The 26,898-nt window shown below is 33.3% G+C and overlaps 1 protein-coding gene and 1 pseudogene across 1 annotated transcript in view; one reads left to right on the top strand and one right to left on the bottom strand.

Moving 5' to 3' along the window:
- The window catches only part of LOC134843568 (intraflagellar transport protein 88 homolog), a 519,299-nt gene that overhangs the window by 13,562 nt on the left and 478,839 nt on the right, over positions 1-26,898 (top strand). The window lies entirely within an intron of this gene.
- Positions 14,275-26,898, bottom strand: part of LOC134844712 (serine/threonine-protein kinase dyf-5-like) — a 45,737-nt pseudogene continuing 33,113 nt past the window's right edge.

Genomic DNA, 26,898 nt, shown 5'->3' with positions numbered 1-26,898 from the left:
ATCAACCTTGAATACGTTCAGAGAAATAGAGTTTATAAAACAACGATTTGCTCAGAAACACCCTGTATCTGGTTAATGAATGTTTAGATAAAATTTTTTAACCAAAAATTGTGGATGGCATCTTTTGTTCTTGTTACATAGCCACAACAAAGTCTTGCAGCTATTTATTTATCATAAAAATTTCTGGTGTTTTCATTAGTAAGGATGCATGTTTCGGATGATTTAATCAGAATTCCCGCAAAATTGGTGCTTCATCATAAAACGATTCTGATTTTGTGTACAATTGACTTCTTTTAGAGTCAAAATGAAATTATTTTTATTTTTAATTGCTTTAATTGCTTTGTTCGGCAAGACGCATAGTTTGAACTTAAACAAACTTTCTGGAAAACTACAAAATCGGTTGAGCAGAACTGGCCATCAAAAGGTGTAGGTGCTTTCCGTTCTTTCCTCCCCCTTCCGATAAGACAAACGTTGTCTATTAGCTTCTCCTCGTGAACATCATTTTCGTCAAACAGTGTACAAACATCGCATTTTCAAAGTTGATCGAGAAGTTGATCCCCCCATCTGGTGTAACGAGGGGTTGAACAAGGTTAAGTTTGAAACCCATATATACTTTTCATGGCCTGATCAGTCCACATGCGCAAATTTTTATAGGAATCGGACAAATTCAATCGGAAATTTTAATCAATTGCGAGACTCTATTTGAATGGGCAATTTTGTAGATGATGTTTTTTTTTCATTTCCATTTTCAATTTTCGAGAAATTGTTTATCGGGCCAAATAAAAAAACGACCCGAATTGAAATCAACTTCATCTAATTTGGCCGCTGAAATATCTTAACCAAACTACTTTTCCTAATATTGCTTTCTGTAGAAGTTTTATATATCCTTTTTATGGATAATTAATTTATGCTAGATTGTTAAAAATAAGTATTCTATTTTAATTTACGTTTTTTACTGCAGTGACGACAACGCCCAGGCAAAAATAATTGGAAGACACATCCAAAATTAAGTGGCCTAAATTTAAAAAACTTCAACCGAGATCCGTAAAAAAGGTTAAAAATTTTCTTGTTTCCAGTGATTCCCGGATTGTTCTGCCAGTAATAATCAGTACTGTTTCAGAATTAAACCAGTGTTAACGTCTATGCATTACTTTTTCAGAGCAAAACCAGGGGAAGAAAATCAGTTTTGTTGCAGTACTGAAACAGTACTGTTACGGTAATGTGTATACTGTCTCTGTTTTTGTCCTGCAGCAGTAGTAGATTTTTTTTTCAAAATTCTAAATTGAATTCGAATTTTGTTACGTGTCGTTATCCGCAGAAAAATCTGTAAAATTGCTTTAAGTTAGCACATTACAAGGCCAAAGTAGATATTTTGTAAATTTTAAGCTGATTCCGCAACAAGGACGCTCCCTTTGTTCTTCTTTTGTTCTTTCTTTTTCTTTGATTGCGCCGACAATTTTTTAACATGTTTAAAGAATTGTGTCTGGAATCCAGGAACATAAAAAAAAAAATTGTGAGCCTATTCAGTGCACAGTTTGGCCTCGTAGTACAAAACTCATTTTTTTGTGAAAAAAAATTAAACGCATTTTTCTTTAAAAAAATTGGGTTAGCTTTGGGAGTTAAAAGGCTTGAGCAAGTAAATTTGACTGAAAACAAAATAATCTTTAATAATAAATAGAATTACAATTTTCAAAACAGATCAGCTCAAAACTCAGTTTTTCGGTTCATTAACTTTTTTTCATATTGATATCGATTGATCTTACTATTTGTTTCGATGTATATTTGGTAGCCTGAGATGGATTGGTTAAAACAGAAGAAGGGTTTAAAAAAATGAAAAGCTACCTAAATCCATAAAACAATATCTGATGAATCAAAAAAATACCTGATCAATCCATCGGCAAAAATTTCCAATCAAGTAATGGTTCTTAAATTATTCAACCTTTTTGAATGCTTAGGTTTGTTTAGCTTGTATACTTTTACAATGGTTTCATATCAAAAAATGAAACAAAAGCTTGCTATTGAATAAAAGCGGAAAATTTAAAACGAACCTTTCCATTTTTATTGATACGTTTTAAATACTTCAATGTAACATATTAAAACTACTCTACGCTTAGAATGCAAAAGTTTTCGCAAAACCAGTTTTTTTCTTTTTATAATTGTCCGAACACTAATATTAATAAAAAAAGTTCCTTTTCTCTCCTTGTACAGAAATTCAACTATCAACCTTGAATACGTTCAGAGAAATAGAGTTTATAAAACAACGACTTGCTCAGAAACACCCTGTATCTGGTTAATGAATGTTTAGATAAAATTTTTTAACCAAAAATTGTGGATGGCATCTTTTGTTCTTGTTACATAGCCACAACAAAATCTTGCAGCTATTTATTTATCATAAAAATTTCTGGCGTTTTCATTAGTAAGGATGCATGTTTCGGATGATTTAATCAGAATTCCCGCAAAATTGGTGCTTCATCATAAAACGATTCTGATTTTGTGTACAATTGACTTCTTTTGGAGTCAAAATGAAATTATTTTTATTTTCAATTGCTTTAATTGCTTTGTTCGGCGAGACGCATAGTTTGAACTTAAACAAACTTTCTGGGAAACTACAAAATCGGTTGAGCAGAACTGGCCATCAAAAGGTGTAGGTGCTTTCCGTTCTTTCCTCCCCCTTCCTATCAGAGAAACGTTGTCTATTAGCTTCTCCTCGTGAACATCATTTTCGCCAAACCCCCCCCCCCCCCACTATGCCCCCGATCTCGCATAATCATCAGTTTCATGGTGTAACGAGGGGTTGAACAAGGTTAAGCTTGAAAACCAAATATACTTCTCATCGCCTAATCAGTCCATATGCGTGAATTTTTGTAGGAATTGGACAAAGTCAACTAAGTTACTTGTTAAAGTTTGCACGCGTGCCGCAGGGGCTTTAGGAGCCTAAAATTGCCGTTTTTAGGTTTTTTTGAAAGGTTTCCAATGCAAAAATTGCGTTTTTGTAAAAGTTTATCCCCACTATGAACTCAGCCCTTAAAAAAGCATGCGTTGGCGCGAAAAATGTTTGGCTAAAACAGTTATCGCAAATGAGCTGCTCTTTGGCTTGTCAGTGTTTACAATCCATGCAGGATAAATTTGCAATTAAAATTGTCTTCATTTATTTGAAGGGGCTTCATAATAACTCAATGAACCACAAAAGAGGCGAACTCAATCTGGCTCGAGCTTCGAACAATTTGTTCAGTCTTCTGAAGCAAATGGAGACTAACTTGCATACTTTGAAGGGAGACCTTGACTTGCTCAGTGGGAATGGGAATTAAAAGTTTATAATTTTGTAATTTTAGATGAAACCAATGATAGATATTAACCAAGCAGAGCATTATGTTTTCAACTATGCAAGGGATGAAATTGGATCAGTTGTACAATTTTGAGTACCATTTATTCATTATGACGCAAACTTCAAGTTGTACATATATCACGTTGTAACATTAAGCACAATGAAACGTAAACTAATTATGGGAAAATGAGCGGTTGCTGTACAAGGAGGAGATAGAAAAAAGTGGAAGGTGAATGAAGTTCGGGAGACATAAGCAAGAAATTTTTTTATTCTACAAAAAAATAAATATATATATATATTTTAATGTTCAGTACGTTCTGTATTTTTTTCTAATTTCTAGCAGATAATTAACCAAAATCTCACAGCTAAATAATGTATTCTAAAAGTGTATTCTAAATAATGTATTCTAACCAAGTGTTCTAAAAATCATATGCATCGTTTTTGAAAACTTTCAAAAACTTGAAAATTAGAGTTCTAAATTGAAAATCTTTTTTTAAAGTAACCATCAAGTTTGTTCAATCTTTATATTAAAAACTAAAAAGTAAAAGACTGCAGATTCCGATGTTTGCGCAAAATGCATATTTATTATAAACCAGCAGTGAACATGGATAAAGAATTGCGAACTGTTAGCAAAACTCATACTTTTTAGAATCCAAGTGGCAAAGACCTTGATTACTCAAAAAAAGTCAAGAAAAGTTTGACCGTCTGGCAATTACAGTGCACCGGAAACGGCCTAAAATGTCTTAGTTTTGTTGTAAACAAATGAAATAATCACAGTATCAAACTTTTAAACTATGGCAAAGTTTTTTTTTTGGAAAATTTGTAATTTAATTAATCATGCATTGATTACGGCATACAAATAAATGCCATACAACATAGATAGGCGCTTTAAGTTTTTTTGAAAAAAGTTATTCTGAGAAAAAAAAAATTTTAAAACGCAAATAATAATTTTCGTTTTGCGGTTGAAAAATTTGCGCATTGAAAAAACTGTGAAATTTTTTGGGGCAACTTCGAACCTGCTGAAAAAAATTTATGAAAATTGTATGACCAGCATTTTTTGGTTGAAAAAAAGTTTGTTTTTTATTAATGACAATACACTGAACGTTTTGCCAAAACAAGAGAAAATTTGATGACTTCTTTTTGACAAAATGTATGAAAATTGTATGATTATGATTTTTAACAGACTTAATTAATGTATTTTTGTGATTAGCACTTTCGGTCTATGAAGGTCAACCCAAGTAAAAAAAAATGGATTCACAGAGGTTCTCGTTGGTACAGATTTAATGAGGGTCTACAAATATTTTTACAGCAAGGAAAAAAACGTTGGAAAATTAGAAAGCGAAAATAGAGGGAAAGATGAAGGTTTTTTATCTTACTTTTTGATGAAGTCTCAACACAAATCTCCTTGTCGTTATGTTTTTAAGATTGATAAAACAATTCAATTTGGGAGCTTTTTTCAACAGTAACAACCTTTCTTTTTGTCGATAGCATCCACACTTTTTCGAAAGTCCGAATCTTTCTGTGGGATCATGGATTAGACAAACAATACACACTAGAGTTTCATGGATAGTAATTGGTTATAAAGATCAAAAAAATAATCATTTTTCATGGTCCATCTTACTATGAAAATGGGTTTTTAGTGGACTTGTATCGATTTTTTTTTCAATGCTCAAAAGTCCATTTTAATGCAATATAGTCGATTATAATCCATTTTTAATTTCAACATAATCCATTTTAAGTTTCACAATAATGCGATATAATCGATAAAAATCCATTTTCAATAGTTTCAATATAATTTTACGGGAGGGGGATATCAAACGGGGGGATTGGGGAAAGACAACTTTTGGGGGTTTCGTTCAGTAACCAATCCCCATGGGAGGGGGGGGGGGGTTTGGTAGTTTTAATGGATTCCTAACAAATGAGGGAAAAGATGTAAGTAAATTGGATAACAGAGGATGTACAAAAATTGAGAAATTGAAAATCGTAAAAAAAAATTGAAGCAAAAACTTACAAATTCACTCAGAATTTTCTCAGTTTAAAAAAATATTATTTTTGCAATCATCTACTGAAACGTGCCTTAAATCGAAAGCAACTGTCTGTTTGTGAAAATACTACTCCTTTTGAAAATTGCAGACATTTTATTTTGTTTTTAATTTTCTTTTATATTCGTTGATATTTGATTTAAAAAAAGTTTTTTTAATTTTTGTGGAACTGAGCATGAAAACCTAATATAATCGATTATTATCCATGAAACTTTAGTGCGGTAAGCATGCTGTAATGGATCAAAAAACTCGTGATTAAAACTTTGATTAAGACAATACGACCTCGTCGAAGTTTTTTTAACAATTCAAGTAGAAATGCATTACTGAATACTCGTCCAAATCAATGACAGTTAATCTTTCTTTCATTTTTATTTCCGAAAAAACGCAAATCACTGCGAATGGTCTTGATATTTTATTGCTACTGCTTGCTCATCATTTTTTTTAAAACATTTTTTTTGCTACAGCAAATTTTCATGAATCGCAGAAAGTTATCAGAACGATAATCCAAAGTTTTGGAAACAATAGCAACTGCTTGGTTATTGCTTGGGCCATATGATTGATCCAAACAACTTTCTATGATCGATAAAGCTATTCATTGGCAAGATGTTTTTGGTAAAAAAAAACAAAGAGCAACCGCCGTATGAACAAAACATAATCTGTAGAATCAAAATTAGGAAAATTTATTGCGAAAAGTAAAAAAAACTTGGCGTTCATATCTGAAATCCGAGAGAAGTAAAAATTTCTCACTTCGGTTTTTCGGCTATCGGTATTGGTCCATCTAAGAAATCAGCACTTCTATAAATAACTTCTTCACTCGAATAGAAATTGATTTGCACGTTTTTTGAGGAGCATAGTTTTTTCAAGCTTATATTTTAACTTTAATACTGACTGCAGAAAAAATTTGGTAGCGATGTATTTGGACTCCTCAATTTTCTCAATGCAAATTTATTACCACAATTAAATATTAGAATTCAATCGACAGTAGAAAAAAACTGTAGATTGTGAAAAATTCCATTGAAACATTTGTTCTATAAATCAACTTGAGGCGATTGCAGCGACCTTTAGTTCGAATTTTAGTTTGGCGCTATCCCAAAGTTAAGATTAGCAAACAATTGAATTAAAAAATGAAACAAAGATAAATTAAATTGAAATTTTTATCAAAGTTTTAGGAAGCTTACAGTTCATCTGCTCAAAGAGCTTCAAAGAAAATCTTCTGAAATAGGAAAATTAAAAAAATTCAAAATCTTGTTCAAAGATAATTGTAGTAAAAAATAGTTTTTGTTGCTATATATTCATTTTTTTTGTTTAAATTTTTTTTGCAGCTCCAGTAAGCCTAACTAAAAAGAATAGGAATTTAAATTTTTCCATTTTCACATTTACTGGAAGATGCCCCTATTATAATGCTTTTGAAAAAAACTATGCATGAATAACCACAGGGTCAAATCAAAAGAAATCTGGCCAGTCTATAGCATCGGTAGAAATTGCCCTAGTTAATTAATTAACAATGTACATTTTGCGAACTTAAATAGATTTACAAAATTTTAAATCAACTTAAGTGTCAAAAAAGTTGATTTAATTCAATTTGGTTGGGTTTTCACATTCACTAAAATCAATTTTTTGCTAATACGGCGAAAAAAACGTACCATTTAAAAAAGTAGGTGGATTTTTTATTCTCGTTTTTTTTTTCAATATAAACACTCGTGCCAGATGTTGTAGAATTCAATAAAATGATCTACATAAATCAGATTTTACAATACGCTATGGATGTAAATTGAAAACTGATAGGCAATGAAAAATGCAATAAAAATTCAAAACTGATAAATCTCGAATGAAAAAAATCGATTTAAATCGGTTTATATCCGTTTCAATCCCTTCAAAATTAAAAACAAATTCAGACTGGAAAAAATGCAATTAAAATGATTTAAAAGTGATTTGGACCAATTTTCTTAGCTGAGATTGAAGATCAATTTAAATCGATTTCAAATCGATCCAAATCAATCTTCATCTTTTTAATTTATTTTTCGTACTTTTTTCATACTAAAACCGATCTAAATTTAATCAACGTACTTTTTTCAAACTAAAATCGATCCTAGTCCATATTTGTCAGTGCGGAAATGCAATTAACTTCACTAACGTAGCTGTACTTGATGCTGTAATTTACGATTATGGAGAAAAGAAGAAAAGATCATTCTTCTTTCTTTCATTTTCTGCTGATTTGAGTTTTGTTTTACACATTGGTAGGTGGTTGACCACTCCAACACTAAAGGAAATGGCACGAAACAATTTCGCAACCAGTATTTTGCTTATATCTGTCCAAAAACATTTGATCAATAATTAGCAGTGGTTTCCAAGACAACCCTGGTACGTGAGCCCTCCATTTCTAACAAGGGACAATTTGTAACAAGCGACGATTCGTAAAACTTAATTGCTGATATTTAGTGATTAAAAATTGCGTTTTAATTGTTTATTGCAAGTATTGTGGGGGATTAAATTTTTGTTTTTCACTTGTTAGTTACATCGAAAGATTCGTGGTATAAATCACACTGATTGAGGTCCTTTTTTTTTGAGGAAACAGTAAAAATTATTTTGGCTACCCGGTTCACAAAATTATTTTAAAAATTGTGTGCGAAGGAACTTTGTCATAAGTGAATTTTACACTTGACACCGCACTTTAGTTCGCCACTAAGATATCAAAAGTTTATTTAATGTACTGATAATGATTTTTGAGTGACCTTCAAATTGACTTTTCAATTTCACCAATCTTACCAAGCTGCAACTTTGTAAGTTATCTGAGGAAACCGATCCCGATATTTTTCCTAATTCACCAACAATGAACCCAATTTCTCTCTTCATTACAATCTTGGTCGCCCTCTCTCTTTTCCAGTTCTCCTTGTCTCGTAGTCATAAAGAGAACTTGAACAAGTCTTGGAAGCATTGGAAGAAACAGTTCAACAAAACATACCCGTCAGACATCGAAGAGGAGTGGAGGAAAATTGTGTGGGAGACAAATTTCTTCAAAGTTTGTCCGATTTTATACAAATTGATTATATACTTTTTGGAAATCAATTATAGATTTATTTTGTTTGCCATCAATACATCCCTATCCCCCTTCTCACGCGTAGCCGGCAGGAATGACTGCTGAGCAAAGTACAATTTTTTTTAAAAGTAAATCAAAAATTTAAGACTACCAATTAGAGCCAATTTGCTATAGCCGCACTAAAAACATTTTTGTAGCATGAAATAGTTCACAAAAATGGTTTTGGCATAGAAAATGTTCCGATAATAGATAAATTCAAAATTGAATTTCTTATAAGACAGGGCGTGATTTTTTCGTCTTCTCACTTTAGGTTCAACTGCACGACCTTTTGTTCAAATATGGGGAGCAGAGTTGGCCTGCAGGATTGAACCAGTTCTCGGATTTGACCCCGAAGGAGATCAGGAACAAAACAGACGAAATACTGGCGGCCAAAGGGGTGAACAAAACCTCAGCCACTTCAAACCCAGATGCGAATGGTGGCAGAAAAGGTAAAATTAAGTTGCAAAAGACATCAGTTTTTAAACTTCAGAGCGAGATACATTTAAAAAAAATCGCATTTATTTCAAAAAAATAAGCAGAAACCTAGTCTAAACTATCAAACAATTATACTGGGCGTACCTAAAATCGCATCCATCAAGAAATCGCATCCATCAAGAAATCGCATCCATCAAAATCCCATCCATCAAGAAAATTTTTCTTAATATCAAAACTGTTGAAGAAACTGTGAAATCACACAAAATCAGCGTGAAAGAAAATTATGCGTGAAATTAACAATGAAAACCCATTTTTGATCGAAAGCAAAAAGGTACGCGTGTGGCTAATCTGTCATTTTTATTGAGTTCATTGACCTTAAAAAGTTGAGTTTTTGCTAGAATTGTAAATGAAACAATGTACTAAATATAGTTCCATGAATGGAATTGGTTGAAACCTAGTTCGTTTTTACGTTATTTTAACCCAAAAAGTCAACTTGAAAAATTAATTTTAACCAAATTGTCACGTTTTGTTGCTTTTTATTAGAACAAACAAATATTTTTAGAAAAATCACCAAATTAGATCGTGAAATGTTTGCTGTTGCGTTTTCAATGTCGCCTTGTATATAAAATTTGTGAGCAATTCTAGTCGACAACCAGAATTGGTCTGCCAGGAATAATCAGTACTGTTTCAGGAAAAAAATAGTTTTATATTATTTGCAGTACTGTTGCAGGAATATAACAGAGAACCCAGAAAAACAGTGAAACAGTACAATTGCAGTACAGGAACAGTACTGTTACTTTACAGTTTTTTAATTATTTTTTCTCTGATTTTGTCCTGCAAGACTACAAAAACCAGCCTCCTTTTTTCGGTGCTTAAGAGTGGTGTACCGGTAAGAAATAATTATCGACAAGCTTTTTCGATTTGAAGATATCAGCTTGAAATTATTTTTTTAAATTTTGCGATCTTATTGCATTTTTTTTGAGTTTTTCTTAAATTTAAAGTTTTGTTACTTGCTGTCGTTACCGTCGAAAAAAAATGGAATTACAAAAAAAAAACAACGTAATAACGGAGTCTTTTACGCGAAAAAAAATCACAAAGTGGGTTAGCGTTGGTTGCCAAATGGCTTGAGCAACTAACTGTCTTGGAAACAGAGTAAATTTGGGTTAAAAAGATCATTTTCTGAAAAAAAAAATGATTCTGCACTTCCACCACAGCTAAAAGTTAGCTCAAAATTTATCAAATATAAGTTCATTATAATTTCCTAAGCCAAAGTTTTTGTCTTGATTTGGCATACTCGGATGAATTGGTCGCAGTTTGGTAATGATTAGAATTGATAATATCAAAAACAGTGCTGATTCAGTACTGAATCAATCTGTACTGGAGCAGTACTGCAGTTTTTGTCCTGGTATTATCACTGGTCAGTGCTATCGTGGCACTTGCCTAGTACTGTTACAGTAGTGTTTTTTTTTTAATTTTTCCTCACGAAATAGTATTGATTCTTACTGGCAGATTAATCTGCAGACCAATAACGCAAATGCATGTTTTTGTCTAAGACTCCAACATTTCTAAGAACTTTTGTGCACAAAGAATTTCTGAACTACCATCATATTGATTAAATATACATCGACCGAGAGTAAATTAATCCCGCAGGCTTCTATAAAAATTCCAACATTAAATTCAAAATAAAAGCAATCACACCACGTCCTGCCAGTTGGATCTGTGCCTGAAGTAGCAAGATTCACTTTTGCAGTACTTTTTGTCAATGGCACCTAATTCAAAAACAGTGCTGATGGCACTTTTTGTCAATGGCTTATTATTACAGATTGAAGTGGGTTATATCGCTACTAATATTTAAAACAAAAAAGTCACATTTAGTCGTTCTTAAGAAATCTTAAAAGCGCTTGGGTAAAAAAAGTTGGGAACAAGTGAATCGTCTCCGAGGAATTTTTCGACGATTGCACGTTGTGATACATTTTCTCAATTATGTTAAATAATTTTTAGCGGGTCATGAAAGCGTACAGCAAATTATTGGTGTTGACTTTTTAGACCAAGATCCAAATAGTAAGTCTTTGAAACCAAACACTGATCCTTTCATCAATTATCTCTAGTTTGACCTCGATTGAACTATAAAGGTGAATTGAACTAACGCACAAATCGCGAACGCAAATTTAGGTTTTCTGAAATGCCTGTTTTCCTGGACTGTTTCGAACAATGTTTTCAGGAGTTTCAGCAAAACGTTTTTATGCGCCAAAAGACCCTTCTTGAAAGTATTCATATTTGATAACGTGGAAATACCAGTTAACCCTGCTCTAAAAATGCCAGTTTTTACCATCTGCAGTCCATAAAACTAATTTGGTGAAATATTTTGCAAAAATTTCTAAAAAAAAACATTTCAGAGAGCTTAAACCTAAAATTGCGCTTTACTCTTGTTTTCATTCTTAAATCGTCTCCAGAAGAAATGATTTCATAAAAAAGCTTAAAATGGAAAAATTGAAAACAATTCAAGGATGTGAAAACAAAATAAAACGATCTTTTGCAACGTGACTGTGAAACTTAAGGTAAAGGTAGTTCCCAAATAGACGACATTCAGAGTCAAGTTGACGAATTGATCCAACAGAAGAACCCTTACCTTGATGCGAATGGAACCAGACTTCGGCGGCCAGGCGAGGATGAGTAATGACTGGAAAAGGCAATCGAAATAACGAGCAACTAAAAATCAACCAACAATAAATATTAACTTTTAAAGATTTTTTTTTATTCTTCAGCATCCCTTAGGTAGGCGGCTGCTATTCCAGGATAGAATTATATTTCTAAGTCGAGAAGATCGAACGTTTTTACACCCCAAATGTTTATTCAAAAGTTTAACTCCTGCTTTAAAATGTATCATAGCAATGTAAGACTGTGCTGATTGGCCAGCGGTAAAAAGACCAATAGTTTGACAACAAAGAAGAAGTGGTTAGAGTATACTGGGTTAGAAATTCACAGAGCAAAATTATATAAAAATATAACGGAAAAAAATTTACGACACTGATGACAAGCGAAGGCTCCCAGAACATTTTTCTAAGATAATTTCAATCTGAAACACGCTTGGGACTCAAACGCTGGGGCCAAGTGAATCGTCTCCGGGGAGTTGTTAGATACTTGTCAACTTTTTTGCGAATGGTTTGTTTGTCTTTTGAGAATTCTAGATCAGATCTTGATAATATTTATCATAAAAATCATAACAATGATCGTGATAATCATCATAATAATCATAACAAACTGTTTCCATCCAAGTATTACCATTATAATCGCAGGGTTCTTTATTTACGCGCTTGCAGAATATAGATTGGGAGGACTCCACCAGGCTGCAAGAGCCTGTTTTGGGCGCCTCAAGTCAGAAAAAAGATGTTTTGCATTTGCAATTTCTCTGTTTTTGTGCTTCTAGAGTATAGCGGTAAAAGGACCAATAGTTTGACAACAAAGAAGAAGTGGTTAGAGTATACTGGGTTAGAAATTCACAGAGCAAAATTATATAAAAATGTAATGGAAAAAAATTTACGACACTGATGACAAGCGACGGATCCCAGAACATTTTTCTAAGATAATTTCAATCTGAAACACGCTTGGGACTCAAACGCTGGGGCCAAGTGAATCGTCTCCGAGGAGTTGTCAGATACTTGTCAACTTTATTGGGAATGGTTTGATTGTCTTTTGAGAATTCTAGATCAGATCTTGGTAATATTTATCATAAAAATCATAACAATGATCGTGATTATCATCATAATAATCATAACAAATTGTTTCCACCTTAGTATTACCATTATAATCGCAGGGTTGTTTATTTACTCGCTTGCAGAATATAGATTGGGAGGACTCCACCAGGCTGCAGGAGCCTGTTTTGGGCGCCTCAAGTCAGAAAAAAGATGTTTTGCATTTGCAATTTCTCTGTTTTTGTGCTTCTAGAGTATAGATGATGATCAAAATCTAGAAATCGAAACAGAAACAATACTTTTTTTCATTTTCAAGTTAATGAGCCCCCGTTACATAAAGTTTCAAAAAAACTTTGAGCGTCTCTGTAATCAAAAAAGTAATTTGTCATGAACTTTCGACTGAAATGGTCATCTTGTTCCGTTGTATTTGTTCTGATAAAAGTTATCCCAATTTGGGAAGAACGAGATGACCATGTTGAACATTTTGCTGACTTTTATATGCAAGAATCTTTTATGTTGACAGTTTTTATTTGCTGGTGATTATTTTGCTTGATTGAGCTTTTTCTGTGAGCGAGCAATCTCGTCATTTTTATTTGAGTCCCTGAGATTGTCTATTTCAGTCTAATTTCTTAGAAGTTTGGTCAATAACTTCAAAATTTTACTAGCAAAAAGTATTGTTGCAAAAAATTAAACTTTTTGCCCTTTTTTTACAAAATGACTCATTTTTGCGTTTTTTTCTGTACTATTTCGATAATTGGTTTAATTTTTGTTTCAAGAGCTGTAATTGATGTCAGTGTTAGCGTATGCAAGTTTTCAATATTGCAAAACTGGTTGAATGATAGTTTTGTACACTATGTTAATTTGTTTTAAGATTAAGTATTTGCGTATTTGATAAAAGAGACCAAAGAACTGAAGCATGCGGTTTTTGATTTTTGATGTAGTTATGAAAATTAGTAATTTTAGGTGCTCTTTATATTTTCTTGGTTTTCTGCCAAAGATGACTGTTTTTGTCTTTCTATTCAAAGTTGTTTTTTTTTTCTCCGTTATCCGTTAGCCCTGCATTTGCTTTAACGAAGACTCTCTGATTGTATCTTTGGATTGCTGAATTTTTTGGTCGTTTTGAGTACTGTGTCATCTGCATAAGATCAAGTTTGTTGTTGGATTGTTCAATGACTGATAGATCATTGAGGTAAAAGATAAAAGAAAACGGTCCCAGAATTGAAACCTGTTGCATTCCACTTTGTACCCGCTGTTGTTTTTTTTTGTGCTGATTTCATTTAAAAAAATTATGTCATCTACTGTATCAAATGCTTTCTTCAAGTCAAGGATAATTGTTACGGAATCCAAATTGGTTATTGGAGAGGGGATAAAAATTTTCATTGATGATTCTAATTAATCAATCTGAGTTTTTGTTAGAAGGAATGGAGTGCGAAACAACACGATGGAGCGTTAGAGAGGATTTGAAAGATGGTCTATATGAAATTGTTTTTAGACTAGAACAAAGTTCATTGAGAATTCAGGAACAGCCCTGATGATTTTTCAATTTAGACTGCTTTGGAAGTCATGTCATTTGATTGCCAAAGTTAATTCTTGGATGCCATGTTTATTATTGTGTCGGTTAATTATCTGACAAACTCTACTTTGCATTCACATGAATTGAAAAGAAGAATGGATTCAAATTAACTTAAAATAGTAGTACGCTATAAGAATTCTGTATTGAAATTCAGTGTTATAGACGAGACCAAAAATATTATTTGGTCAGTTTTAGAAAGGTTTCAAACCACGGAACGATGAAACCGTAGATCAACTTCGGAAGTTAATCAAAAGTTTTGATAAGAGAAGCAAGTTTCAGTTCACGCTCTACTTTTGAGATGCATCTTAAAAATTCAAAATGAAATTTTTTAAGTTAACAACTCACAGTCAAGAAATTTTTGTTACACAATATTATCATAAATAGTCTACTTTTTTGAGTTTTTGGAGTCCATGATTGCAAATTTCTTGTCGCCACCAAACTGAAACAATATTAAAACATTAATATCAAGAATTAATTATGAGAATTAACATAAAAAATTTGGAACACTAGCAAGAAAAAAGTTCAGTTGCAAAAATTGTTTACACCATTTTTTAAGTCATAGAAAAGATTTAAAAATCCATCCACACCACCACAACCACTTTTACTTCTACCACCAAATAAATAGTGAGTTAGTTAATAATTCAGCCGTTAATCCTTGGTTATTATGTTTTAGAATCTACCTGTAAGCTTCCAAGAGAGTGACTCAGATACGGCAACTTTGTGTTCGTCTGCACCGATATCTTCTGAAAATTAGACAAGTTACCCTGGCTCCCGCCCAGTTTCGAACCTCCGCTCAATTGTTGAGCTGCCAAACCCTGACTTGCGTCATACAGCTGTCTGTGAGGGCTCTGAATTTTGTTTATATTATTGGGGAGAGGTCCTAATTTGGTCGAGTTAGGGTTTTGGATGGTGCTGTTCGTTTTCGCGTAGAATGGGGTCAAGTCGTTGCCATTTATTGCACCGTTAGAAGTCAGGTTGGTGAGGCTGTCGAGACTTTTCGAAATAAACTTCCTGTTGTTTTTAAAGGGTGATTTTTCTTTGCTGTTTGTTTGTTGTTCTAAAGCTGAGTCGGTTTCCACTTTTGCGCGAATACTCTGAAACAAATCTGTTTTTCAAAAAAACACATAGCAAAAAAAAATAAGAAATGAAACACTGTGATAATAGTTGAAGTTTTGCAAACTGAAAATTAACTTTTTTGCGGCGTAAGATTTTTAAGAGCATTTATTCTTTTAAAACATTTTTCGAAAAATAGAAAACGCAACTTTTGTCACACTTACCATCTAATTTAAATTTTGAGATAATTTTTTCTAAAAAAACATGTTTTAGGATGTCAGCATCAATTCAAAAAATTCTGATTTAAATTTTGTTCGACGTTCTGATTTTCTGGTAACAAAAACCTGATGAAAGTTTTTTTCTCTGAAAAACGTATCTGTTTAATAATAATAATAAAAATTATAAAAATAATAATTATTATAATCATAATCATAATAATAATCATAATAAATTGTTTGCAATGTAGATTCCATTCACTGTAAATTTTACTTCATTTACAACCAAATGAGAACGCCGGGGAATTTTGCAGCCCGTTTTCAGGCGTCTCTGATCCTGCTATGACTTCTGTTGGTTTGTAAAATCGATAGTTAATCAATAAATCAATAAAAATGATCTGTACTAATTTTATACATTGCTCAATCACCTGCACAATTTTCTTCGTGTTTCGCAGTTCTGCATTCGTTCTGTGTATCTGTTTCTCTAGGCCTGGACTCGGCTTCTTAACAACTACCACACTAGTTTTGTGGTCGGGTGATATTTTGCCCTTGTCGTGGGGGTGGTTAGGCTGGCGAATCACAGCCCTTTCTAGGTTCCGAATCCGAGACGGACTTCCTCTACCGGTGTCTGGCTCTCTGCTGGATAATTTCGCTTCCCGTTTTTTCTTCAGTTTGTCTCTAAACAGTTGAAAAAACTCAGGAAAAAATATTGATTTTCCAATAAACCAGTTTTCTTTCAACTAATTATTAAATTATGTCTCAAAAAATTGGTGTAAACATGGTAGAAATTGCACCTTGATTTAGATTATTTTGGAACTCTTCTATGTTTTATTTTTTATAAGGCATCTGATTAAACAATAAAGGATCGTAATGATGCATCAAGAATATATCAACATCTGACTTGCCCTCAAATGTGTTTATCTTTTCCTTGAATTTTAGTTTTTGAAGAAAAAAAACAGTTCAAAAATGGCGGTTTTTAAGCTACCCCTCAATTTTGGTGTTGGATGGCCCGAAATTGGAGATAGAAAGATTTCAGGCCGGCCTACAAAATGAGGAAGCAGTAAAAAGCTGCAGGGCACTATGGCACTCATTGGGCGACCAAGGGTCGAATGGGAATCCGCCGGATTTCCGGTTTTAGTTCCGGCCATTGAAAGTGGGGAGGAACTTTGTTTTCAATTGTATTTATTTTTTTGTTTTTTTTTTTGCTTTCCTTGTTAAATCAAGTACCCCAAAAAATTATCGGAGTGGGTCGACGTGATTCGAACGACGTTTAAAAAATTCCTAAAAACTGTCTCAGAGGCGAGAAATATCAGTTCGAAGTTTTTGCTTTTTGGTCTAATATCGAGCAAATAAAGTGTGCCAGCAGGCTTTTTTCATTTTAAACCAAAAGAATTTACAACAAATAATCGTCGGAATGGAAAAAAGATATAATATTTATACCTTTTCAGCTCTAATTCGAACGGTCTTAAAAAATGTTCAAAAATTTTCCTAATAGTCGAGAAAATCTGGTTTGAATTTTTCGAGTTTTGTTTCAATTTCGAGCGACTAAAGCAATTTCGAGCGACTAAAGTGGGGAGTAACTTTGTTTTCAATTGTATTTATTTTTTTTTTGCTTTTCCTGTAAAATCAAGTACCCCAAAAAATTATCGGAGTGAGTCGACGTGATTCGAACGACATTTAAAAAATTCCTAAAAGCTGTCTCAGAGGCGAGAAATATCTGTTCGAAGTTTTTGCCTTTTGGTCTAATATCGAGCATATAAAGTGTGCCAGCAGGCTTATTTCGTTTTTCAACCAAAAGAATTTACAACAAATACTCGTCGGAATGGAAGAAAGATATAATATTTATACCTTTTCAGCTCTTATTCGAACGGTCTTAAAAAATTTTCAAAAATTTTTCCAAGTGTCGAGGAAATCTGGTTTGAATTTTTCGAGTTTTGTTTCAATTTCGAGCGACTAAAGCAATTTTTTTGTCGAAGATAAGCCATGCAATTTTAATTTCATCTTAGATAATCTAATTTTGAAAGTTTTTTCAATTTTTCAGCACAGTCTTGAGAATAAAAAACATCAACAATTTAAAAAATTATCAGCAAAAAATTTTTAAAAATATTTTAGATTGTTCATTTGGGTTTTTTGACATTCTTTTTTGTTTTCATGGTAATTTTAGCAAAAAATTCATGCCCAATTTGCCTGTTTCCATCAGATCTTTTTAATACAACAGCACAAAAAAAACGCCAATAATTTGCAAGAAAAAACGTATTTGTTTTTTAAAAATGCTCTAGGATCATTATGCGCAATTTGCACAGCAACCGGCTGCATTTTTTTTAAAATTTCAACACAAAATTAGGTACCTCGAATAATCAGCAGAATGGGTCGAATGATATATCATAGTAACACCCGCTCAGTCGTTTTTCGAACGACAAAGTTTTGTCCCAGTGTCGTGAAAATTAGTTTAAAGTTTTTGAGATTCGGTCTAATTTTGCAAGTAACGCAATCGACCAACGCTCGTTATATAGAAATTTCTTAGATTTCAAGGTTGAAAAACATCTCAAATCACACCGCGCAGTAAAAACGACACTAACTTGAGGAAAGAAAAAAAAAGAAAGATTTGAACAAATCTCACTATTTTTTTTAAATTGAATATGGTAGGAACACTCTGTGCTACCTACTTGCACAGCAACCGGATACACTGCTTACCTTTGTATATATTCTATTCTGTTGCTACATTTCCGTTGTTCTGAAATGAGCTTTCACAAGAGTTTCATCTGTAGTCCTGCGCAATATATTTCAATGTGCGCTTGGCAAAGTTGTAACCCATCTCACCGTCATCGAAAAAATCCGAAACTAGAAAAAAAACCAAACGAAAACCGAAACTAGAAAAAAAATCCGAAAGAAATCCCAAACTAGAAAAAACCGTAAGAAATCTGAAACTAGAACAAAACCAAGAGAAATCCGAAACTAGACAAAAAACCAAAAGAAATCCGAAACTAGAAAAAAAACCCGAATTAAATCCGAAACTTGAAAAGAATGGAAAATATTCTGACATGAGTTTTGTGATGTAGAGATGGTTGAGTGCCTCGTCCATCGTTAGTCTCTGGTGGGGATCATACTCCAACAGTCTCATGAACAAGTCTACCCCCTCACCCTGTACATTCTCCAACAGTTTGTCCAACAGTTCCTGGTCACGTGCTCGTTGGGGGAAGTTGAACGACATAGTGCGAGAACTCAAGCAATAATATCCAACATAATAAACAGGAAAATTCTTATTTAAGCTTCTTTTTTCGAAAGACATACATTGCCACATAATCCCACAAAAAGGTTTTCTTGCAGTTTTTTTTGTAAATGGAAATCCAGGGGCTGATCTTGGATTTTCCCAAGGAGGAGATTTTCAAAAAACGTTTAAAAATTTTGCTGACTCTTTTTATCCTGACAAGGTAATTTTCCGAAAATTTTGCTCTCCCCAAGCTCTAAAAAGACCCTTTTTAGGAATTTTTTTTTGCGCTGAATGCGAATATTTGAATAAACAGACCAAAAAGGCGTTTTTAGACAATTTTTTCACAGTTTTGAGCAAAAAAAAATGTGCTTTTTTTGGCGCGCGCTCCCGTCAAAATTGGAATATATTGGCGCCAAAAGCTCTTTCAGAAAAACTTTAGGGTCAGGCAGCAAAAAATCGAGGTCATAAAACAGTTGGGACCCTTTGGAGACAACGGTTAAGACGACAACCGTGGCTTAAGCGATTTATGAGGACGCTACATGCAATTTAACCAATTTTATTTCTTAGAATTTTAATTCGCTCAAATTCGAACAGTTCAATTTACACGTTTTAACTCATTTTTTAACACGTTTTTTTTACATTTTTGTCTGAATGTCATGGGACCTATCAATTACATGTGACCATTAGTCTTAATATCTGGTGACCTATCAATTACATGTGACCATTAGTCTTAATATCTGGCCGTCTTATTTATATAGAACCCTAAATAAACTCACAGGATATGGAAAGTTCCGGTTAACTAAGACTAATAGTTTTTTCTTATTAAAACGCTAACCTCGGTTTTACAATAGAGCCATATAATTCGCGCTATTTACGCACACACGGTAAAACAATCTAGTTCAAAAAATCTTCCTGGCTGAATTGAGACGAGTAATTAGCTCATTTTAATGTTTTATGAGACTCAAAATTTGTTCTTTACTTTGCGCTTGAGAGGTTATAGTGAAAAAAAATCAATCAAAATTGTTGATATTTTTTTCAATTACTTTTATCAATTTTTAGCAAAAAATTTTGAAAAGAGAAATTTTGTTGTTCCAAACTCCAAAAAAACAGGCAAAGTATTTTTGCACAAGGTTTTTTCTTTTGCAGACATTATTCGTTTGTTACTAGCCATTTTTGACCAAATTTTAACATCACCTGAAAGCTATTGAGGCCTAAATTGAGAAAAAAATCAACCTGTGTTTTTCCCGTCAATTTTTGTAGGTTTTGAGTTTGCAAGAGATTGGAAAAAAAGGCGCGATGTGCTTCGTGCTATTTGCACGTAGGAAGTAATTTAACCAAAAATCTACAACCAAACTTATTTGAGGCATGCAAATTCTTCTCATTGAAAATTTATTAATTGATAAATATACCTTTTTTAACTTTAAATATTGTATGGTGACGTTTTTTTCAGAAACTTAATTGTTTGGTTCAAAATATTGAACGCTATTGGTTTGATGTTACCGAGCTGTCTTGTTTTTTTTTCCATTCCAGTTCAACTCGCAGTGAGGTTCCATGGATAAACGTTTTTAATCTACTTTCATGGTCAATTAAATTTTAAATTATAATCGACTATAATTTTATTTTGTGACCACGCAACTGAACCACGCAATTTTGTGACCACGCGATCTCCATAAGTTTTGTCAATTTTTTTGCAAAAATTTCAGCTTTCTCTACATCATACACAACCTATTCGATTTTTAAACCTACTCCCAATTATTTGAGTTATGTAAAACCAGATTTTTGCACCTACGCCACCCCACCTATCCTTATCCCTAACTATTCCCCCATCTACCCACCCCAACTAACCCCCACCTACCCCCCAGCTACCCTCCCCCCCCTTCTAATCCCCAGCTACCCCCCACCTATCCACCACATTTTTTGGAGACAGACCATGAAAGTCCATTATAATCGATTATTATCCATGGAACCTCATTTCGGGGAAATGATTGTACGTGGAATCATTTTCAAAAGTCGCGCGAATACAAGTCTGTGAAAGCTGAACCATCAGCAAACTAACCGAGCGTTGCGTTGTGCGTTGTCAAATTTATTAAACATAGCCGACAGACAAATGGAAAAGTGTAAGAGGAAACCGAAAAAAAACTAAGCGAAAAATTTCACAAACAAATATGTATATCACGTTGAAGCTCTTGCAACTTCAAATAATGTTTGTGATTGGCACATTATTTAAATAAAAATATCCCCTTTAACGAAAACTGGACCAATAGATAGTTTTTTTCCGCCGAAAATTCAGAAAATCATTTTTGAAACTTCAGTTCATTCACATTTTACAATACTTTTTTTTTTGCTGTGCGAAAATGAAAAAAGGAAATTAAGTGAATTTAAAAAAAAAATCAAAAATCAACAGCGAAGTTTTAAATTCTAAAATTTTTCCGGAAAAACTTTGCCGAAATGGTGATTGCTCGTTCTAATCTGTCCCAAAAAATTCACAAAGACAATTTTCAAAATTGTTTTTTAGAATTTTCGGAATTTATTTTGATCCACATTGAAGATTTGATTATTCCCATATACACAGAATCACATTACCATTTTCAATGCAACAATCGTGCAACACCAAACTGCCTGCAAATCCCAGGTTGTATTATACAAAAACATTACTTGCGAACAATGCATTTCGACCCAAAATTCAATCGGATTTCTAACAAAAATACAATTTTACTGGGGGTACCGTTTGAACTTGGCGAGAAGGTGCGGGGGTGGAGTGCCGAGCAGTCTGTGTATCTTGTCTATCTGGTCTATCTCGTTGTGGCCGGGGAAGAGGGGGGCCAGTCGGATGAGTTCGAAGAAGACACACCCCACCGCCCACACGTCCATCTTCAAGTCATAGAAGCCATCTGTCAGAAGACACTCGGGTGCACGGTACCTGAAATGCGAAAACCCTCGGGTCTTTTTTGTTTCACGCCCCAAAACTGACCTTCAAGTCTCATGCTTCAATCTGATTGGCTTAAATGAATTCCAGCAAAAGACAATTATGAATTTCATTTAAAATAAAGGTGCAATTGATTAACAATTTGGTAGTTTTGGGCCGTCCGTATAACAGAACAGATCGAAGTCATCGACGATTTCAAGTTTTTTTGATGTGATTATTCAATTTTGGATCTTTCTAACTGTTTATCCCCCTCTATTTCAAAGGAGGGGCAGATATTTTTCTACTTTATTGGCATATTTTTAAACATTGAATAAGTCCTTAATTGAAGTGGCTATTCTCGACTAGGTACAAAATATGGCAGGGGGTGTTTGAATATAGTCAAAGTGGTCTTTGAATTTCTAATGGTGGAACAACTGTTTATTCGCCTGAAGAACATTTGTGCTGATTAGCCAAATACAAAAGTCATTTTATGGTACAACTGTTACAATTTTTTGAATTCCATGGGATGGAGGTTCGATAGGATATCTGGGCTCGCATAAATTCTTAATCATTCTAATCTAAATCAATGAAAAAAAACTCATTAACATGAACTCTATCAGTTACGTAACACTTTCACATACAATTTCACACAAAAACAAGATGCAATTGTTCATAAGATTACAAAGTTAGTCAATTGTACCAATAAATCAAAATCTCACACCTGACTAAAATTTGAGTCAAATAAATGCATTGTACTCGATTGAAGAAAGAGAATGTGTTTGAAAAAACGAGTGACTGTTGAAAAAGGAGAGAAGTAGCAAATTAAGCGGACATCCATCTGTGACAAAGACTCGGTCAATAATTTGTACCTGCAGTCTAAATGACAGATAAACATAAAGACAAACAATGAAAAAAGTGTCACGAAACGTCACAATAAAAAATTGCAAGTAGTTTTTTGTGAGCAAAAGTTACACTGGTTTTATTCACAGATAACTCGAGCCTCGTCGCATGAAAAAAAGAGCAAGAAAAAAATTAAATTCCATTAGTTCCCAAAATGTACTTAAGTGATTTTCACAAGGAATGAACCTCCTCAACGAGAAACTCAACGAAAAAAACAAGGATGACTGGTTGTTGTGCAAGTAGCACAGAATGTTCCGACCACATTCCTATAAAATATATATTTTTCTTTTTCATTACATTAGACAGATGTTTTTTTACGTTAGACTTTTCATTACAGAAGCCATGAAACTATACAAACGAGAAGAATGTTAGTGAGGTACGCATAATGGACAACTTTTGTTAAAAAAAAACAAAAAGAAACAGAAAAAAAATTTAGTTAATATTTCAAAAAAATTTTCCCCTTTTTTGCACTATGGTTATTAATTTTTTTTGGAAAAAAATTAATTTCAAGCACGGGCTAAATGAAGCTTCAAACTAGTTTTACTATCGGTAAACTCAGATTTTCTTAGATTTACTTGATCGCTTTGCTCGAAATGACACTAAAACTCGAAGGTTTCGAACCCGTTTTTCTCGTCATTGGCAAGTTTTTGAAAAGTTTTATTTGTCGTTCAGTTCTTGACTGAAAGGCCTTTAATATGATTCATCACTCGGCACTTCTCGATGATTAATTGTGGTACCTAATTTCGCGTGGTAAATTAAAAAAAATAAAAGGAAAAAACACAAAAACAGATCCGAAAACAAAAGTTGTCCTCCAGAAAGTGCGCCAGAACGTGCAACTTGGCCTCTTATTGTCTTATTTGTACCTTATTTAAGTTTTGTACCTTATTTTGTACAAATCAACCTTCATCAATTTTCTACTGACTCGCTTCTAATTTATTCTAATCGGGGAGCGGTGGTGAAGTGGTTACGTCTCCGCCTCTCGAAAGGTCGGATGTTCGAGGCCCACTGTGATCCGTGCTCGTTGCTTGAGGGTGAAGAAACATTACCCAGCCCAAAAAATGACCCAAAAATTTGCTCTTAAAATAGTGGACAAAAAATTGCTCTTAAAATAGTGGACAAAAAATTGCTCTTAAAATAGTGGACAAAAAATTGCTCTTAAAATAGTGGACAAAAAATTGCTCTTAAAATAGTGGACAAAAAATTGCTCTTAAAATAGTGGACAAAAAATTGCTCTTAAAATAGTGGACAAAAAATTGCTCTTAAAATAGTGGACAAAAAATTGCTCTTAAAATAGTGGACAAAAAATTGCTCTTAAAATATTGGACAAAAAATTGCTCTTAAAATATTGGACAAAAAATTGCTCTTAAAATATTGGACAAAAAGTTGCTCTTAAAATAGTGGACAAAAAATTGCTCTTAAAATAGTGGACAAAAAATTGCCCTTAGAATAGTGGACAAAAAATTGCTCTTAAAATGGTGGACAAAAAATTGCCCTTAAAATAGTGGACAAAAAATTGCTCTTAAAATATTGGACAAAAAATTGCTCTTAAAATATTGGACAAAAAATTGCTCTTAAAATATTGGACAAAAAATTGCTCTTAAAATATTGGACAAAAAATTGCTCTTAAAATAGTGGACAAAAAATTGCTCTTAAAGTATTGGACAAAAATATGCTCTTAAAATAGTGGACAAAAAATTGCTCTTAAAATATTGGACAAAAAATTGCTCTTAAATATTGGACAAAAATAGCTCTTAAAATATTGGACAAAAAATTGCTCTTAAAATATTGGACAAAAAATTGCTCTTAAAATAGTGGACAAAAAATTGCTCTTAAAATATTGGACAAAAAATTGCTCTTAAAATATTGGACAAAAAATTGCTTTTAAAATAGTGGACAAAAAATTGCTCTTAAAATATTGGACAAAAAAATGCTCTTAAAATAGTGGACAAAAAATTGCTCTTAAAATATTGGACAAAAAATTGCTCTTAAAATAGTGGACAAAAAATTGCTCTTAAAATAGTGGACAAAAAATTGCTCTTAAAATATTGGACAAAAAATTGCTCTTAAAATATTGGACAAAAAATTGCTCATAAAATATTGGACAAAAAATTGCTCTTAAAATAATGGACAAAAAATTGCTCTTAAAATAGTGGACAAAAAATTGCTCTTAAAATATTGGACAAATGGTGTTAATCTCAATTAGTCTGTTAGAGTTTGGAATGAAACATTATCTACCATCTGGTAGAGATGTACTCTGTGAATGGCTGTCTGGCCTCCCTGGACCTGCAGGATCCGAAGTCAGCTAGTCGGATGGTATCGCCCTTCACTAGAATGTTCTCTGGCTTCACGTCCCGGTGGAAGATGCCGCACCTGCCATAAATCAAAAGATGTCAATCAGTAGCTCTTTACTAGCTTATAATTTCAACAGATTACTATTGTGCACTGCGAGTTTTCACAGTAAATTTTGTAACGAGGTATTTGTTAACTTTTTCAAAAAAAATTGAATCTCGTTGGTTGCAAGATTCGGTTTTTTTGAAAAAAAAAGGTTAACAAATACCTCGTTTTCAAAAAATAATTTGAAAACTTGCATTGAGCAACATTTTGGAACCGCTTTTTTCTAAATTTCTGAAAGTCGAAAAAATAGAGACTTAATTTTTATCCGTGTATGCTTCCACCCCTCAGAGACTCGGCGGCGGGAATGGGGGGGGGGGGGTTCGAGGGTTTAGTTGTTTGTTTTTGCGACAAGAGAGGTCGATGAAAAGATAGTATAATTTACTTGTGAATGTAGCGTAGGGCGTCTATCAACTGCAACATGTAAAAGCGGATTCTGTTCTCGGCTATGTTCTGCTTCCGAGCTGAAACATTCGTCATTGTTGACAATAATTTAGGAGATGCGAGTCAAGCCATGATCAAAATTAGTAAAATCATGATCAATTTTAGTCAGGTCATGATCAAAATTATTCGAGCCAAGATCAAAATTAGTAAAGTCATGATCAATTTTAGTCAGGTCATGGTCAAAATTATTCGAGCCATAATCAAAATTAGTAAAGTCATGATCAATTTCAGTCAAGGTCATGATCAAAAATTATTCGAGCCATGATCAAAATTAGTAGTCATGATCAAATTTAGAAAATCATGATCAATTCTAGTCAGATCATGATCAAAATAGTCGAACCATGATCAAAATTAGTTAAACCATAATCAAAATTATTCAGGCTATGATCAAAATTAGTGGTCATATATGGCCAAAATTGGGTTCACGTGTGTTTTTCGAGGACTCACTTCTGATGTACTCGAACAAGTTCATGTCCATTAGCTCCAAAATGATGTACAATGTTCCAGTTTTGGGCTCACTGAAACCAAATTGATTTTCATTCCACAAACAAATGAGCAAAGAAGAGTAGTTTTCACCTGTTTGTAACGGGTAATTTCAGCTCACCCTTAAGTACCAAGTACCAATTTAAAGTTCAGACAGATGGCTATACTTCAGAGGATTCGAATAAGTTATCCAAATGAGGGTCAATACACACTCATCTTGGCAATCTTTCTAATTGTGGGAGGGGTGAGGAAAATTAAGAGACTCAAAAAATCGGCCGAGGGCTGACTAAGATAGATACTTACAACAATATTTCCTTCATTTTGAGTACATTCGGATGGCTGGCCAGTCGTCCTCATGGCCTGGATCTCTCTGTTCTTATTAGCCGAATGGATGCTTAAACAGAAAAGACTTCAGGCGCAAAGAGAAAAGTTTAAACGCGAAGTTTTTTACGAGACCAGTATCTAAAAAAGCAATATAAAATATCATAAACGACTCCAAATTAGTTTAGGTATGCAATCAAATATACAATCAGGATGTTTTTTTGCCTTACTGTGGATATTTGGTTTTGAGTCGTTTCACAGCTACGTGATTCCGAGTTCGAATCAGTCTTGCTGCGACATTCCAGTACTTCTGAGAATGTCCCCTCTCCTTTCTTCGTCAGCACCAGAAATTCTATAAAAGTATTTATTCGAGAGCTCCAAAAACAATTTTGAAACGGAGTTTACAAACTGTTCTTTCGCGAAGACTTCGGTAGCAGCTTAGCAACTGACTATTCTTTTTTTTCAAATTTTTTCAATTTACTTCATTTTTTCAAACTATTACACCCTTAGCTGTAACCCGAAGCCAAACCGAATGTCTTCATTCGTGTAAACACTTTAAATCTCAGGGTGGTAGTTCATTAAGTTTGAATCAAATCTGGAAATCTTAGAAGAAATTTCCCGCAATATAAATAATCAAAAAAAAATCGGAGGGCAAGTCTTTGTGTTTGATTGGTTAATATCAGCTGTTTATTTGGATTCCAAAAAAAACAAATTTAAAAAACTGTCAATGTCAAGTGTGATACTGCGCCAACTATAACCTTGGAGATTTTTGTGTTATGTAAAGTTTATCGCGCATTATATTTTATACCAAGATCAACTGAAGACGCAGCTG

This window comes from Symsagittifera roscoffensis, chromosome 4 (assembly GCF_963678635.1).
Source record: "Symsagittifera roscoffensis chromosome 4, txSymRosc1.1, whole genome shotgun sequence".
In the NCBI taxonomy this organism is placed as follows: Eukaryota; Metazoa; Xenacoelomorpha; order Acoela; family Convolutidae; genus Symsagittifera; species Symsagittifera roscoffensis.
The sequence above is the reverse complement of the archived record's forward strand: the minus strand, read 5'-3'. Positions and strand labels throughout refer to the sequence as shown.